The following is a 15,271-nucleotide window of genomic DNA, read 5'->3' as shown; positions in this document are numbered from 1 at the left end:
TTTTCTCTGAAAGGGTCACTATGGTCTGAAGGGTCAAACTCAGAAGTGTCTGAACCTGCAGACAGTCCTTCCTCCTGGGCAGAGATGCAGCTGCTTGGGAATGTTATTCCCTGCTGGCAGCTTCCCACAGAACTGTGGGCACACATTCTCCAGGCAGCTCACTGAATGCAGAGTTTCCTTCCAACCTGAAGGGAGTCTTTGCTCTACAACATCTCTCCCCGGTGGCACTGTGTGATTGCAGGCTGGTTCTCCTGGCTCTGCCTGTGTCCTGCTCTCCTTGGAAAGCACCATGTCCGTAAGGATCCAGATGTTGATCCTGATCTCGAAGAGAATCAATAAAATATCATTAAACAGGCATAAAATGTCCAGAATTGATCAATGAAATGCCAGATCTATCTGAAAATAGACACAAATACAGTGTTGTGGAGCTCCTGGCCGGCCTTTCCCAGCCTTGTGCATTGGCCGGGAAGCCCTGGGGCCTCACTTGTCTGCCCCCTAATTAGGAGCAATTTATTAGGCCAATTAACCAGGAGTCATTTGCCCCTGAGCTGCTTTGTTCCTCTGCCAGGCACAGGTCAGCCCAGGCTCCGCAGGCTGCAGGGCTGCTGCGTCCTGTCAGTGCTCAACACCTCGGATTTATTTGCCCCCAAAAGGGAAAACGGCCCCGAATCCCGTGGGCCGAGCGCAGGAGGGGACAGAGTTCTGGCACAAAACTCCACCCGCCGGGTTTGCCCAGCCCGGGAAGAACCAAGGGCCCCGCAGTGAGGTGGGACCCCCCAGCAGCCCTTGTGTGCCGTGCCCAGCTGAAGCCCTCCCTGGGGCGCTCGGGGCTGGCTGGGCACACTGGGAGCGCTGGGAAGGGCCCCGGCTCGGGGCGGGGGCGGCGGGTGCCCAGCAGTGACTGAGGGGAAGGGCCTTCACAGGGACCCCCCGCGCCCCTCGCTGCCCACGGGAAGGGTTTTTGGTCCCTCTGAGCGATTTGGCGGCGTTTCTGGGCTCGGCGGGGCCGGGCAGGCGGCAGCGGGACACGCGGGGCCCGGGCCGTGCGGCGGAGCCGGGTGGGAACTGCGGGGCAGCCCCAGCGGGGCCCGAGGGCGGAGCGGAGCCGGTTGGGAACGACCCCCGATCCCCCCCGGGGCCAGGTCTGATGCCGGGAAAAGCACCACTGATAAGAAGGAGTATCTTGGCCAGCCCCCAGAGCTGGGAAGCATTCCAGAAGAAGAAACTGTTTTTTCAGGCCTGTGACCAAAGAAGGATAATTTGGAGAAGGGATGTTCCCCAAAGGGCCACCAGAGACCCTCGAGAGACCCCTACTCTGATGTAAATGAGTTCTGAGAACTGATTCAAATGTGTAAGAGAATCTGTGGGAGTGTTTAGTATATATGCATGAGTCTGAGGAAGTGTAATGCACATGTATTAGTTACATCCACAGAAACCAGGGTGTGAGACAGCCCAGTGTGGGGGTGATGGGAGGAGAACCCCCCACCCCCGCATCCAGTGCCGAAAAAAATAAAACCGCTTTCTAATCCTGACATTCCAGTGACAGAGAGTTTTATTCCCGTTTGGTGACAGTCCCAGTTGCTCCCAGTATGATCCCTGTTGCCCCAGTTCTGGTCCCGAGGGGTCCCAGTCCTGGTCCCGGTGTATCCCAGTGTCCCAGTCCATCCCAGTCCATCCCGGTCCCTTCCCAGCAGCCGCCGCCGTTTCCCGGGTCCTGCCCCCCCCGCCCCCCCAAGATGCTGACGGGGGTCGGGGCTCCATCTTTGGCTTCGTCTCCCTGGGCTGGGGCTCGGCCTCCGCCCGCGGGAGGAGCTGAGGGGGGTCCCCGGGGATCGCGTGTCCCCCCCGGAGCGTGTGTGCCCCCCTGGGACCCCCATTCCGGGGGGAGCCCCCCTTTGCCTTGACCCCGGGCCCCCCTTGAATCCCTGGTCCTGGGCACTGAGACTCCCCTGCATCTCCTTCCCCAGCTCTGGGACCCCCCTGCACCCCCGTAACCAGCTCCACAACCACTGAAATCCCTTTCCCAGCCCCTGCATCCCCCTGTGCAGGGGGGGCTGCAGGGCTTTGGGGGGTCTCACCAGGGCTTTGCCCCAGGACACCCTGCCTCGGGCTCTGGGGGTGGGGGGTGACGGGTGCTCTCGAGCCCCCCCTTTTTTCCGCACCCCTTCCCCACCCCCATTCTGGATCTGCCATTCCAGAGCCGTGGGGGGGCCTCGCTGCAGCCCCCCCGCTGTCCCCGCTGTCCCCTCGGGGCCCTGACGGCCGCCCTGGCGCTGTCCCTCGGGCTGCCCGGGGAGTTGCCCCCACGGGCTCTTGGGGCAGGGCTGGAGGGTCCCGCTGCCCCTCTGCTGTGTTCAAGCACCTGAGGCCCCGGGAGCTCGGGCTGTTATCCCAGCTCAGCTCGTGGCAGGAGGAGCTGAGGGTGGCCCTGTCCCCTCTGTGCCCCCCAGGGGTGGCAGAAGCCCCTCGGGAAGCAGGTCCAGAGGCATCATCCCCTGTCCTGGGGGCTCCCCAAGCTGCCCTGCACAGGGTGGGCACACGGGGGTTGGGCTCAGGTGGGTCTGAAGGGCTATCCAGCACCTTGAGGGGTGACCTGGGGGGCTGGGACTGAAAACCCCTCGGAGCTGTGCAAGTCCTTGAGACAATGAGCTCCTGCTTTTTTAATGAACAGCCTGAAGAACAACCCAAGTGGAATCCTATTTTTCTTCTCCAAATTTCAGAGACCTGCATTGGGGCCAGGAAGGAAAATTCCTGTGCCTAAAGCCACTCTGTGTGGCCCCACAACCAGCAGTGCTGAGCAAGACCCTTGGAGCTCTCTGGGGCCGCAGCAGCTGCAGGGACTATGCTCCAGCACAGGCTTCCCACGGGCTCACATCCTTCTTTGTGGGCATCCCCTGCTCTGCCGTGGGCTCCTCCTTGGGCTGCAGGGGAATCTCAGCTCCAGGCCTGGAGCACCTCCTGCCCCTCCTCCTGCACTGCCCTGGGGGTCTGCAGAGCTGTTCCTCTCCCCTATTCCCACTCTGCTCCTCTCTGCACCCAATTCCATCTGCACAAGGACTTTTTCCTCCTTAAATACATTATGCCCAAGGCCCCAATACACTGCCCAACATGGATCACCAGGAATGTTGGTCACCAGGTCTGTGCCCAACGGGGGTCCCTGTGGATCATCCAACGCGGGTCCTCCCATGGCTGATGGAGTTGGAGCAGCGGCCGAAGCTCTTCCCGCAGTCGGGACACTCGGGGCTTCCATTACTGGTGGGTCCGTTGGTGATAGGTCAAGGCAGAGCTCACAGTGAAGCTCTTCTCACACTCGTCACACTTGTAGGGCCTCTCCCCGGTGTGGATGCGACAGTGGATGACGAGGTGGGAGTTGCGTTTGAAGCCCTTCCCGCAGTCGCTGCAGCGGAAGGGTCTCTCCCCCGTGTGTATCTGTTCATGCATGAGGAGATGGGAGCTGATCCTAAACCTCTTCCCACACTTGGGGCACTTGTAGGGCCGTTCCTCACTGTGGATCTTCTGGTGCTGGACCAGGCCAGAGCTACGGCTGAAGCTCTTCCCACATTCCAAGCATTTGTAGGACTGTTCCCTGGAGTGCAGGCCCAGGTGGGCGTGGAGGCTGCCTCTCCGGTTGAAGCTCTTCCCACATTCCCCACACGTGTAAGGTTGTTCTCCAGTGTGGAGGATCTGGTGGCGGATCAGGCAGGACTTCTGGCTGAAGCTGTTCCCACATTTCCCACACGTGTAGGGCTTTTCCCCACTGTGGATCACCTGGTGTCGGAGCAGGTGTGAGCTCTGACTGAAGCTCTTCCCACATTCCCCACATGTGTAGGGTCGTTCCCCACTGTGGATGTGCTGGTGCTTGAGGAGGTCAGTGCTCTTGCTGAAGCTCTTCCCACATTCCAAACACCTGAAGGGCTTTCCCCTGCTGGGAGGCTGCTCAGGGACCACCAGCTCGCAGCTCCGCCTCAAGCTCCGGCCGCCTTCCCGGCACACGCTGGCTCTTTCCTCCTCACAGCCCCCTGGGCTGGCTTTGCAGCCCCTCCTGCGGGGGCATCTCCGGCCCTTTTCCTCCCCGCTGCCTTCCTGCGCCGGGGAGCCCTTCAAAACGGCCTCTCCCACCAGGCTCTGCCGACGGGATTTGTCCTCCGCGCTCTCCGGCCTCACCTCGGGACCTGGGGCAGGAAGCAACAAGGACACGTAGGGGATTTGCCTCCGGCCCACAGGGAAGCCCAAGGACATCCCCCCAAATCCGGCCCCGGCAGGACGGCCACAAAAGACTGACCCAAAGGGGCACTGACTTCCTCCTCACCTGCCTGGGGGGCCCGCGGCATCTTCCTCTTCCTCGCAGCCTCCTCCTCCATCCGACCAAGCTTTGGGAAGCAGAAATCCTGCTGGGGGGGGAAAACAAGGGGTGAGCGCGTTGCCTTGGGGGTTCCTCCTGCCCAAGTCCAGCTCTAGGACTCACCGGGTATCCTGTGTCCATAAAAACCCCCAAAACACCAACATTCAGCCCAAAATCCCCTCCCAGAATTCCCCATCTCTCCTCTCTGGGGTTAGGGGGGTCCCCCCTGTCTGGCCTGATGGCACTTCTGCCTGCATTGGGGGTCCCCCTTCTCCGGGCTGCCGGGGGTCCCGCGGCTCCAGGGGGTTCCCACTCTCCGGGGTCCCCTTTAGTGTTGCCAGGGGGGTCCCAGGGCTCACTTCTCCCCACTCTGCCTCCCGGGGCCGGCCGGCCCTCCTCTCTCGCCTCCCACCCTCGCAAACCTCTTGGCGCTCTCGGCTCCCACCCCGCCTCAAGGCCCCCCCTCCTCTCCACACTCCAAGGCCTTCCCCCTCTCCGGGACCCCCGCTTAAGGGGCCCGGCGCTCCCTCTCTGCTCCCCCCCCTCCAGCATTCCGGGGGTCCCCCAGCTCCGGGATCGCCCCTCTCCGCTCTCCCCACTCCGCGGCTACCGGGGTTCCCCCCCGGCTCTCACGGGGGGCCCCCAAACCGCTCTCGCCCCCCCCGCCATTGCCGAGTGACCGCCAGGACCTTTTGGCTGCTCTTCTTTGTGCTCCCGCTCGGCTCCTCCCTCGGCTGGGCCGCCGCTTTTGGCGGGTTTCCTCCTCCGGGATCCGCCCCCTGCAGCCCTTCCCCTCCTGGCCCAGCCCCCTTTGGGCCCCCCTTGCGCCCCCCTTGCCCCCCCCTTGCCCCCCCTTGCCCCCAAAGCCATGTCCTCCCGCGGCAGGAGCAGGGCTGGAGCTGGGGCAGGTCGGGATGGGGCAGCGCTGGGCTCTTGGCCGCTCCCGCCCGCACTCGGCCCCCGCCGCAGCCGCCACGGCCGGGACAGCGCGGGGGGGCCCGGCCTGGGCGCCCCCCCCTCCCCCCTGCCCAAATTGCCGTCCCGGGGGGCGCTGGGGGCGAGGGGGGGGCGCCGGTGGGCTCGAGGTGGGGAGCGCTGGGCGCTGCGGCTCTGCCGGCACACGGGGGAGTTGCCCCCGCAGCCGGGGGGGCTCCCGGCACCCCAAGTGCCCAGAAAGGTCTCCCCACATTTGGGGTTTGGGGGCTCTGGGTGGGGTGTGAGCGGGTTGGGGGGTCCTTGTGGGTCTGTGGGGCGGTGTCGGGGGGTCCCGGCCCCTTTTGTGGAGCGCTGGGTGCCGTGTTGGGGTGCAGGTGCCCCCCCAGAGCCCCCCAGAACGGGGTGACACGGGGGGAACTCTGGGTGGTCCCCATTCCTGATCCATCCTGGAGCAACCACGCTGGGGGCAACTGGGATCATACTGGGAGCGACTAGAACCACACTGGAACTGACTGGGAGCATAATTGGTGTGACTGGGAGCATGCTGAGATCGACTGGGAGAGACTGGGAGAGACTGGCAGTGACAGGGATCATACTGGGAGGGACTGGAACTATAGTGGGCTGACTGGGAGCAACTGGGACCATGCAGGGGGTAACTTAGATTCTCCTAGGATAGAGTGGTATTGTACTGGGAGAGGCTGGGATCATACTGGGAGTTACTGGAACCAGAGAAGTAGTCCATGGTAGCAACTGGAACCACACTGGGGGCAACTGGGATCATAGTGGGATCAGCCAGGCCCCTGCTGAGCTCATACTGGGATCACAGTGGGACTGACAGGGATCATCCTGGGAGTGACTGCAATAATACTGGGAGTATGTGAGAGGGACTGCAACCATACTGGGGATGGCTGGGGTCAAACTGGATTCATACTGGAAGTGTCTGGAAGTTACTGGGATCATACCAGGGGTGACTGGACATATACTGGGATCATACTGGGAGCAACTGGGACCATGCAGTTGGCAAATGGCATCATCCAGGACTCAGACTGGGAGTCCCCGAGAGGGAAAGGAACCATCCTGGGGGGGGACTGGGAGGAACTGGCACCACCTTAGGGGCAACTGGGATGCTATTGGGAGTGACTGGGATCACTGTGGGAGTGACCAGAACCATACTGGAACCATCCTAGCAGTGACTGTTAGTGCCCAGGATCATACTGGGAGTGAGTGGAACTACATAGAGGAGAACTGGGAGCAACTGGGATCATCCTGGAAGAAAATGGGAATGACTGGGAGTGACAGGTTGCATTCTGGAGGCAACTGGCATAGACTGGGAGTGACTGGGATTGTACTGATGGGAACTGGAAACATCCTGGGGCAAGTGGCACTAACTGGGTATGACTGTGAGCATGCTGAGGGCAACTGGGATCTACTGGGAGTGTCTGCAACCATCCTGGGGGTGACTGGGACAACACTGCGAGTGAATTGGACTATGTGGGGGTAACTGGGATCATAATTAGACTGACTGTATCTGTGCTGGAGGCAACTGGGAGCAACTCAGATCACACTGTGAGGAACTGGGAGCAACTGCGACCACACTGGGGGTAAGTGGGGTCATACTGGGATCACACAGTGGGAACCGCTTGGTCTATGCTGGGGGCAATGGGATCATCTTGGGAGCCACTGGGCCCACTGTGAGGGTGACTGGGGTTATACTGGGAATAACTAGGACCACACTGGGGGTGACTGGGAGTGGCTGTGAGCAACTGGGATTATGGTGGAAGCTACTGGGAGCAACCAGGAGTGAGTGGGACCACATTGGCAGCAACTGGGATATACTTGGAAAGACCAGGAGGGACTGGGTTCATACTGAGACTGACTGGGATCATAGTGGGAGTGACTGGGAGTGCCAGGGATCACACTGGGAACAACTGGAACCATAGTCAGTGACTGGGAGGAACTGGGAGCCTGCTGGGGGCAAATGGCTTTATCCTGGGAGTGCCAGGGCATGTCTGGGTTCATCCTGGGTGTGAGTGCCACCATCTGGGGTGTCACTGGGATCCTACTGGGATGGTCCTGGGAGGGACTGGGAGGGAGTGGAACTCTAGTGGGGTGACTGGGAGCAACTGGGACCATGCAGGGGGTAACTTGGATCCTACTTGGAGAGACTGGTATCGTACCGGGAGTGACTGGGATCATAGTGGGATGATACTGGGTATGACTAAAAGTGAGTGAGATGATAGTGGGGGTGACTGGGAACATGTTGGAGGCAAGTGGGATCTACTGGCAGTGGCTGGGAGTGACAGGGATGATACTGGGAGTGACTGGAAGCACAGTAGGGGTGAATGGGAGCAACTGGAACCACGCTGGGGGCAACTGGGCTCATAATGGGATCATCCTGGGAGTGACTGCAATAATATTGGGAGTATGTGAGAGGGACTGCAACCATACTGGGGATGACTGGGATCAAACTGGATTCATACTTCAAGTTCCTGGGATCATACTAGGAATGTCTGGACTCATAGTGGGATCATCCTGGGAGCAACTGGGACCATGCAGGGGCAAATGGCATCGTCCAGGCAGTGACTGAAAGTGCCTGGGGCCATACTGGACTCAGACTGGGAGTCTCTGAGAGGGAAAGGAACCATCGTGGGGGGGACTGGGAGCAACTGGGACCACCTTGGGGGCAACTGGGATCCTATTGGGAGTGACCAGGACCATACAGGAACCATCCTAGGAGTGACTGTCAGTGACCGGGATCATACTGGGAGTGACTGGAACTACAGAGAGGGGAACTGGGAGCCAGTGGGGCCATGCTCCAAGGAACCCCCAAACTCACTCAGAGCCCACCCAGGACCCCACCTAACCCTTTTTTTGGGGGGGACATTTATGGGCACTGGTGTTACTGGGAGCTCCCCCGGCTGCAGGTGAGGAGCTCTGGGGTGAGAGGGGGTGTTGGGAAGGGGGGGTCAGTGAGTCAGAGGGGATAAAAGGGGTGGTGGGACCCCAAAGTGAGTAAGAGGGGAGTGGGACCCCCCAAAAGTGGAGGGGGAGGGAGACTGAGAATTGGGGGTAGATGGGAAAGGGGTGGGAGAGGTCAGAACAGTGGGGGAAACGGGAAGGTGGAACCCCCAAAGTGAGCATGAGGGGGTTGGGGATTGGGGGATGATGGGTAAGGGGTGCGAGAGGGGGAAAAAGTGGGGGTTGGGACCTCATAAGTGATCCTGGGCGGGCTGGGAATTGAGGGGAACCACGGAAAACCCTTGTCAGAGAGAAAATTGGGTGACCCGAGTCCTGGATGCTTTTATGAAAGAGGTCTGAACATTTTTTGAAGAATGGAGGGGGGTGACGTTTTTATTCTTGACCTTTCCGGTTCTCCATTTGGGGGCAGGATGTCCTCTGGGCCAATGTTTTGTTCCCTTTGCAGTGAGTGCAGCCTCAGAGGGCTGAGCCCTCTCTGGCTGGGCTTGGCCTCTCCTGCAGAGACTCAGGCCTGGCTGGGCTGCCCCAGGCAGACGCTGCAGGAAGAAGAGCTCAGGCCGCCTGGCTCTGGTGTCCCTGGGGCTCAGCCTGTGCCCCATTGCTGTGCAGGGGCTGAGCCCCACCTCTGCCTCGGGGCCTTGGCCAAAGGGCTGGCAAGGAAGAGGCCCAGCAGCCTTGGGGCCTGCCCAGCTTTCCTCCTCCCTGGGGGCTCTCAGTCCTCCCCTGACACCGTGTGGGCCCAAGGCCTTGCTGGCTTCGGGCTCACGGCCCGCCGGCACCATCCCAGTGGCCTGACCCCCCTCCTTCCCCTCTCTCCAGCCTCTCCTGCCTTTTCTGGCAAGGGGCCATCCAAGGAAAACCCCGGTTCTCAGCAATGGCACCTGTGGCACGGCTGCAAGGCTCGAGTGGGCCAGGCAAGAGCAGGAGCACCGAGAGCCTGAGGAGCCAGGAGATGCCCTGGCTGGGCATCGTGCTGCTGCGGGACGAGCTGACACCTCTGCACAGTCTCTGCCCGTCCCTGCCAGCCGACTTCTGCCCAGGCTCTGGGCACGGGGACGCAGCACTGACAGTTTTCAGCCACCGCGCTGTTCCACAGAGGCTGTGATGTCACAAGGCCCTTGCCTGGCAGCCAGGAGGTGGGCAAGGCAAGGCAAGGACGGAGCCTCTGAGCCACCAGCACGCTGTCCCCAAAGGCTGGGGTGGCACAGAAGCCCAGAGTCCATGAGGTTGGCAGAGACTTGTGAGATCAACCGGCGTCCAGCCTACGCCCCATCCCCAGCACGTCAAGCAGACCACGGCACTCAGTGCCATGGCCAGTCTTTGCTTAAACACCTCCAGGGACGGTGACTCCACCACCTCCCTGGGCAGCCCATTTCAATACCTAATCCCTGTTTCTCTCCAAAAAGTCCTGCTCCTGTCCCTGACAAACAGCCCCTGACAGGCAGGTCCTCGTGTCCTCTTGTCCTGTCGCCTGTTGCCTCGGAGAAGGGGCTGACCCCCATCTGGCTCCAGCCTCCTGTCAGGAAGTTGTGGACAGGGAGAAGGTCAGTCCTGAGCCTCCTCCAGGTTGGAGAAGCCCAGCTCCCTCAGCTGCTCCTCACAGGCCATGCACTGCAGACCCTTGCCCAGCTCCATTGCCCTGCTCTTCACCCACTCCAGCCCCTCAAGGTTCTCCCTGAACTGAGGGGCCCAGGGCTGGACACAGCACTCCAGGGGTGGCCTCACCAGTGCCCAGTCCAGCAGAAGCATCACTGCCCTGCTCCTGCTGCCACACTCTTTCTGATCCAGGCCAGCCTGCCCTTGGCCTTCTTGCCCACCCGGGCACCTGCTGGCTCAGGTTCAGCCTCTGTCCACCAGCACCCCCAGGGCCTCTCCCACGGGGACCCTTTGCAGCTCCTCTGCCCCCGGCCTGGAGCTGCAGGGGGTTCTTGTGGCCAGAGGGCCCAAAGGTACCAAAGGCACTCTTGAACCTCATGCCCACGGGCTCGGCCCAGAGGTCCAGCCTGTCCAGGTCTCTCTGCACAGCCTTGCTACCCTCCAGCACATCCACACTGCAAGCCAGCTTGGGGTCCTCTGCCAATTTGCTCATGGAAGACTCAATGCCCTCCTGCACATCCCCACGAAAAATAGGCAACAGGACTGGGCCTGTTCCCCAACAAGTTCTAGTGCCTGACAAAGGAGCCCACCCAGCAGTGGGGAGAAACTGCTGGCAGGAGATTGAATGGGGGCAATAGACAATGGATGATGGACAAGTTCTGGGCCATGGCCATTTGTTAGAAAAACAAAGTAAAAGCTTAAGGCCTGCCATATTTCAGTGGTCAGAGACCTGGCAGAGAAATCTATTTTTGAGACCTGGACACCAAGAAAGCAGAATTTCTAAACCACTAAGACCCTTAGATAAACCAGAGATGAAGACAAAACTAACACAGACAGTTACTGAGGCTCTCCCTATCTAGGGAAAAGACAAGAAAAGGACAAAAACTGTGGACTAAGTATCATGCAAAGTGAGAAATCAAGAGCCAATAGAAGAGAGAAGAAGAATTCCTGCAGAGAACTGGTAAACCAAGGGACGGGAATTCTTTTGTCTGCTAACATGTAGAAATTGTTAAGAGTTTTGAGAACTGATGTACATGTGTCAGAGAGCAATTGCTGTGTCCCTTCAGTGCTGAATGAAGTAGGGTCACCTCTGGAACCCAACCAACTGCTCAGAGATTTTATTCCCCGGCTTTCGCTGACAGTTTCTGGGGACCCAGATGAGACAAAGCAGCGCCGACAGGGCAGAGCAGAGGAATCGTTGGCCCTGCAGCGTGTACCAAAGGAGTTTTTGGGAGATCTTGCAGTTCCCTGGTCTGGAGAGTTCACCACGCCTTCTTTTCTGGGAAAAAGAACAGGCCATGAATTTTGGGGACTTGATTTTAAGGCCTTTTGCCTGCACATAAGGCACAGCAATGGGAAGGACGCAGCGTGAGGCTGAGAGGTTTCTGTCATGGTTTGTGGGCTTGGGTGAGATTGGGCCAGAATTACAGGACACCTCTAAAATCTGGGCTTTGGGAAAGGTTGGGGAGGGTTGGGAAAGGTGTTCAAAGGGTGGTTTTGCCTGAGGTGTTAAACATGGGAGCGGGTCTATCTTCCCAATTAACAAGAGAAGAGATCCCAGAAAGCTCCCCTGCAGGTTGTGTTTTAGGGAACAGGAGAAGAGACCAAGGGTAAGGGGTTTCTTTCCTGGAGGGAAGGGCTGTCGTTCACTTGCAGGAGCCCTGCGCTGAAATTGCCAGTCTGACTGCCCAAACTGAACACAGCTGAAGATTCCTGCCAGACAAAAAGGGCCAGGACAGAAAGCTCTTGCTGCCCCATGGAGTGCCCAGGGTGGCCCCCCAACTGCATCTGAAATCTCAAGGTTCCAGGCTTTCTTTTCTGGGGGAAAGGCCGTGACATCCCAAAGAGTCCTGTGGCAGACAGGTGGGGCTGCACTGTGGGGGTGTGAGGTGTTGGTTCTTTGGTTTCCAGGGGCTATTCCAGAATGGAGAGGACAGGCTGTGACATCACAAAGGGGCCCGTGGCACATGGGTTGGGCTGCACTGAGGGCTGTGAGACATTGGTTTCTTGGTTTCCAGCAGCCATTCTGGAATGGAGGGGATAGGCCGTGACATCACAAGAGGGCCCATGGCACAAAGGTGGGGCTTCACTTTGGGGTTGTAGGGCGTTGGTTCTTTGGTTGCCAGGGGCTATTCCAGAATGGAGAGGAGAGGCCAGAATGGACAGGACAACAAAAGGGCCCAAAGCACATGGGTTGGTCTGCACTATGATGTGGGGTGTTGGTTCTTTGGTTGCCAGGGCCTATTCTGGAATGGAGAGGACAGGCTGTGACAAGAAGTGCCTGTCAGAACTGCAAAGACAGACACACAAGAATCTTGTGTGGGCATATTCTCTGCTCTGCCCTGCACACCCTAGTGCTGGGGTCAAAACTCAGCCTCTCTGCTTCCCTCTCCTGAGGGACTTGTTCTTAGACATCCCTTACCCCTACGCTCCTTTCAAAAGCTCCCCTGGCAATTCCCAAGCCTGTACCCAGCTCTCATCCCTTCTCTTTCCTCTTCCCACTCCCCTGGTCAATCCCAACATCCCAGGACAGGGATCCCAGTTGCTTGGCTGCACTCCCACCTAGTTCCATATGCTGGGCCATGATATCCCAGCACTGGAGCAGCCAGGTCAGCAGGGGCTCTCCCAGCTGGAGGCTGAAATCTTTTCACATCTCTCACAGCTCAGCCAGGGATGGGGATCGGGTGATTATCTCTGGCCCTGCCTCTTGCTCCTGTTCTGAGGGCTCTGCTTCCCCTTCATCCCTCACTAATTGAGCTGATTTGGTCTTGGATTCCTTCTGTAGAGGGACAACTGCTACCGGCACAGGTTGTTCCTCTGCAGTTTGAGTGGCCACGGTACCTCTTGGTCTCCTTTCCTCCTCCTCCCTCTGAGGGCACTGGGTCTTAGTTTAACAAGATTACAACTTAGAAATTAAGAGACTTCAGGTGGAAGTGTGGAAAAGAAGCAGCTTTTTATTAACAAAATCTGAATAAACAACAAATGGTGCAACCAAAAACTTTCAGAAGAAACAAAGCGAAGTCACAAATCCCCAGGTGGGGGGGAGAAACTGTCCCGGCAGTTCAAAGCTCTCGCAGCCCCGTGTGCTCGCAGCCAGCAGTGAAGGAGTCCCTTTTCCCAGGGGCAGTCCCCAAAGCAGAACACCTCGCTCCCAGATGGGTCGGGCTCTCTCTCTCTCTCTCTCTCTCGGTCGTTCTCTGCGAGGTGTCCCGGGGGGAAAAAACTTCCTCTCAGGAAAAGAGAACAAGGTGGCCAAAACCAGCTCCCGCTCTGTCCGGTCCCGGACAAACCCCAAAAGCCCCCGAACAAAGGACCCCCCGCCCTCCCCGCGGCCACCGCGGTGTCCCCGAGAGCCGCCCTCCCCCCACTGCCCCTGCCCAGCGCCTGCGGCTCCGCTCCAACCCACCCCATCCCGGGAGACACAGATGGGAATGGGGGGGACACTGGGAAACAATTCCAACACCTCTTTTCAAACCTCTGACACCTGGTTCCCAGACATTCCCAAAGAAGGGGCTTCCCATGCCCTCGAGCCAGGGACCAACCTTTGTATTGAACCAACTCCTGGGGAGACACGTTCCCATCCCTGTCCCCATTCCCATTCCTGGGGTTCCCATCCCTCTCCCCATTCCCATTCCTGGGGTTCCCATCCCATTCCCACTACCTGCTGTGCCAACCTGCTCCCAGTGTCCCCGTTCCTGTCCCCACTATCCTTATCCTGGTCTCCCATGTCCCCATTCCCATTCCCGGTGTCCCATTTCCCATTCCTGGTGACTCCAACCTGCTCCCAATGACCCCATTCCTAATCCTGGAGTTCCCATTCCTGCTGTCCCCAACCTGCTCCCAGTGTCCCCATCCCTGTCCCCAATGTCGCCATCCCAGTCCCCCCTGTCCCCATTCCTATTCCTGGTTCCCACAGAGGAACTGCCGGATGCCGGAGGAGGGAGCCAGGATTTATTGCCCAAAGCAGGAGATTTTCACACCCAAATTAAAACCTCAGGAATAATTGTGGTCCTGGGTTTCACACGGGAAAAAGCAGGAAGTTGATTCATGGGGAAGAGCCGCAGGGGTCCGGGGTGGGTGGGAGCAGCGGGATGAGCTCTGCCAGCAGCTCCTGCCTTTCCTCAGGAAAAGGAAAGGGGCGGATCCAGCTCCGGGATCGCTCAGGCTGTGATTCCTGCTGGGATAAGAACGGGAAAAGGAGTCACCATGTCCCTGTTCCCATCCCAGGGGATGGAGGCGGCTGTGGAGCCCAGGGAGAGTAGGAACTGCTCCGGAATCCCACCCGATCCTGCTCTGTCCATCCCACCCCAATCCCACTCCAGAATCCAGCCCTGATCCCAGTCCACAATTCCACCTGAGCCCACTTTGGAATCCTACCCTGAGCTGGAATCCCCTTCCAATCCCACTCCAGCCATTAGACACCGATTCCCCTCTGGAATCCCGGCATCCATCCTGGGATCCCTGCCCAGAGGATCTGGATCCACACACGCTGCTGGGACTCACTGGTGGGCGCGGGGTCGTATCCATTCCCCTCCCTCTTCCCTGTGGAAAGAAAGCGGGATCAGCACCCGTGGCACAGGATCCCCGGAATGCTGCCGGGTGGATCCGTGCCCCTTCCCGACCCCCATCCCGGGAGTTACCGGATCGGAGCTTCCAGACACCGACTCCCACGAGGCCGATGATGATGATGATGGCAGCGATGACGGACACAGTGTCCTAGTTAGAACAGCTGGGACCGATTCCCCTCTGGATGGGTGTAGCCCAAAACTGTGGATTCTATGGCCTTCCATGCCATTTTCCCAGGAACTGTTGTCAGGAGAGGCCTGCGAGGTGGGGGGGATGTCCTGAGCACCCTCATACCCTTTTATGGACTGAGCATCCTCATATCCTTTTTTGGACTGAGCATCCTCATAGCCTTTTATGGATTTCCCCACTCTGAGGGAAGAACTAAGCATCCTTTTATGGAATTCCCTGCTCTGAGGGGAGGACTGGGCATTCCTGCCTGAACTGGAGAATATATAAACCTGGAGTTTCGGAGCCTTTTTACCACTTGTGGGATCCAGAGGAGGACTGCAGCTCACCGCTCTCAACCAGCCTGAGACCACCATCCTCAACTGGACTGCAATCCCCACTTTTGACCAGACTGCAACAGCTCTCCCACCAGCAGGTTTCTTTCTCCTCTCCCTTTACTTTGGACTGGGGGGGGGGGCAAGGAACACCACTTTGCTCATGCCCTAGGGTACTGGGTTCTACATTTGGGTTTTGTGGATTAAAACCAATTGCTTGTCTGTATAATCAGACTTATTGGGCAAGGGGGGCCCAAGGGGGGCCCAAGGGGGCCCAAAGGGGGCTGGGCCAGGGGGGGAAGGGCTGCAGGGGGCGGATCCCGGAGGAGGAAACCCGCCAAAAGCGGCGGCC

At 59.1% G+C, this 15,271-nt stretch overlaps 1 protein-coding gene across 1 annotated transcript in view; it reads left to right on the top strand.

Annotated features, from left to right (window-relative positions):
* LOC135405759 (zinc finger protein OZF-like) overlaps nt 1-15,271 on the top strand; it is a 37,012-nt gene that overhangs the window by 19,671 nt on the left and 2,070 nt on the right. The gene's annotated exons all lie outside the window — the stretch shown is intronic.

Source organism: Pseudopipra pipra, chromosome W (assembly GCF_036250125.1).
Source record: "Pseudopipra pipra isolate bDixPip1 chromosome W, bDixPip1.hap1, whole genome shotgun sequence".
Taxonomy (NCBI): domain Eukaryota; kingdom Metazoa; phylum Chordata; class Aves; order Passeriformes; family Pipridae; genus Pseudopipra; species Pseudopipra pipra.
The sequence above is the reverse complement of the archived record's forward strand: the minus strand, read 5'-3'. Positions and strand labels throughout refer to the sequence as shown.